A 2,357-nucleotide genomic window follows, 5' to 3' on the forward strand; every position below is an offset into this window, starting at 1 on the left:
TTTGTCTAAAGTGTGTTGTAGGGACACAGATACAGTCTTGGTCATGTGACTTAGTGGGAGTGGTGTGCAGAGTCTTAGGCTGCGTGCCCACGTTGCAGATTACAAGCGTTTTTGCTGCGGATTTTCCGCAGCGGAAACGCTTGTAAAACGCTTGGTAATCCGCATCCCATTGTCCCCAATGAGAATCCGCAAGTTCTATGCCCATGCTGCGGATTTTTCTGCAACGTTTATGCTGCATTCAAAAATCCGCAGCATGTCCATTAATTTTGCGTTTCCGCATGCGGAATTGCCTTGTGCAATGCATTAAAAACGCAAGGCAATTCCGCATGTGGAAAACGCGCGATAAACGCGTGCGGAATTCCGCATGCGTTTTTCCGGGAGAGGACATGCGGAAATGAAGCAGAAATTTTCTGCTTCATTTCTGCAACGTGGGCACATAGCCTTAGCAGTAAAGAGTATTCCATATTTCTGCCAGATACCCACAGAGATATTGAAATCTGAAAAAAGAGACTTCTGCTCATTGAAGGTAAGAACTGCTCACATAGGGTTCAACTCCACAGCAAACGAGTGCTCTAGCACTGGCATCTCAGCAGTGATATTCCCCTACTGCACATGTGTGTCTGGGTCGCTGTGACAGTTTACAGGACATAACTCAGGGCACCCAGACAGAAGGCAGAGGGGAGCCTTAGCAGCTGAGCCTATATCTTGGCTTGTGAGCATTAAAACAGGCCGGCGATTACAGGGTAACATGAAAAATGTCCGGCTTGCATTATGACTAGAACATGACAATATTCTTTTAAGTACTAACCTATGATGCGTTCCTAAGCAGTTCATGTTATATGTTCTACATTTCATTTTCTTCATACTTTACAAGTAGTAGAATTTGCTTTGATATAGGCAACTGGATTTTCACAATGAAAAGGCGAAGGATAACGCCCGAAAAAGACGCCATACATTATGTCAGTGCCATCACTGACAAACCTGGATTGACCATGAAATACATCAATCCCCTTAAAGGTGAGTTAAAACAAGTTTTAACTAAATTGCCTTAATATTGTCATGCATTAGAATGACTGTCTTAGGTAATGATAAATATTTTCTACAGGAAGAGGAGTGTTTGCTGAAACTGAAATCGAAAAAGGGAGTTTTGTTGCAGAATATCGAGGCGAGCTTATCAATTTGGATGAGAGCCAGAAAAGGTCCATAAAGGACCCCAATTTTAAGAACTTCGTGTATGAATTTCAGTGGAATGAAAAAATATGGTGGTAAGTAATCAGTTTTTTTAATGCATTTTAGAGGGTATCCATCTTTCCCCAGTTGATAGCCAGTCCTGATTATGTCCTGTCTCTGCTGATCATGTGAATCCATTGCAGTCAGTTACTGAGGCAGCACCATTTTTGAAACATCAGGTAACATAAAGAAGCACCCTTAGGGCTTAGACACACATCGAAAAAAATTTCGGATCCGAATTTCGGATCCAAAATTCGGGTCTGAATTTGCGCAATTTCGGATCCGAAATGTTTTTTGGACATCCGAAATTTTTTTTGGGACATCCAAAATTCAGATGTAAATTAAATGGGAAAATGAAAAAAAAATAAATAAAATTTTGGCCTGAAATTCGGTTCCGTTTACAAATACAACCGAATTTCGGACCGAAATTTTTTTTCCCATTTATTATAATGGGGCTGAAATTCAGTCTGAAAATGAAAATTCGGACATGCATCCGAATTTTTTTTGTGAATCGGCTGATCCGAAAAAAATTCAGACGTGTGTTTTACCCCTTGAAATCAATGCATTTCAATGGGGTCCGAATTTCGGATCCGAAATCCGAAATTTTTTCGGACGTATTTTAGCCCTTAAGAGGGCAATATGAATAGGGGTTAGTTTGCTATTTAATAGCTATAGCAGGTAGATTTAGGGCTTTTAAACATATTGGTATACCCAGAAATCTCTCATTACAGTGAAGATGTAGCCTCTCTGACTTTACCAGCACAACAAAGGCAGCAAAATGTCTAAATTAAAAGCAGAGATGTATACTTTCCCTTTACATGGCTGTTGGCAGTTTAGCTAGCATCAAACTGGTGACAAGTTCCTTTAATAGATGTCAACCAGTGTCATTTCTTATGTTAAGATGACTGTAACAAGGGAATTTTGTCACCAGTTTTTCAGTGTGGAGTTCTCTCACTGTTTGGTAGGCACGGTGGTCAGACAGCAGAAACCAACTTATGTTATTTAATTATAGAGATTTAAAGGAGTTCTGTCAGGGCAAAAAAATAAATGATACTCCCCTGCTCCTGCAGACGCTGCCAGCAGTCCATGGGTCCGTCCTCCGGTCGGCGGCGCTGTGGTGTCACTTT

General features: G+C 40.9%; 1 long non-coding RNA gene across 1 annotated transcript; it reads left to right on the plus strand.

Annotated features, from left to right (window-relative positions):
* The first annotated feature begins 467 nt into the window (after positions 1–467).
* Positions 468–1,228, plus strand: LOC141250034 (uncharacterized). Its single transcript, XR_012312432.1, has 3 exons — positions 468–526; positions 898–1,017; positions 1,106–1,228. It is a non-coding gene; the product is annotated as an uncharacterized lncRNA (long non-coding RNA).
* The last annotated feature ends 1,129 nt before the right edge of the window (positions 1,229–2,357 follow it).

Source organism: Phyllobates terribilis, unplaced genomic scaffold, assembly GCF_046119375.1.
Source record: "Phyllobates terribilis strain yellow unplaced genomic scaffold, ASM4611937v1 Scaffold_2__4_contigs__length_985480577, whole genome shotgun sequence".
NCBI lineage: Eukaryota > Metazoa > Chordata > Amphibia > Anura > Dendrobatidae > Phyllobates > Phyllobates terribilis.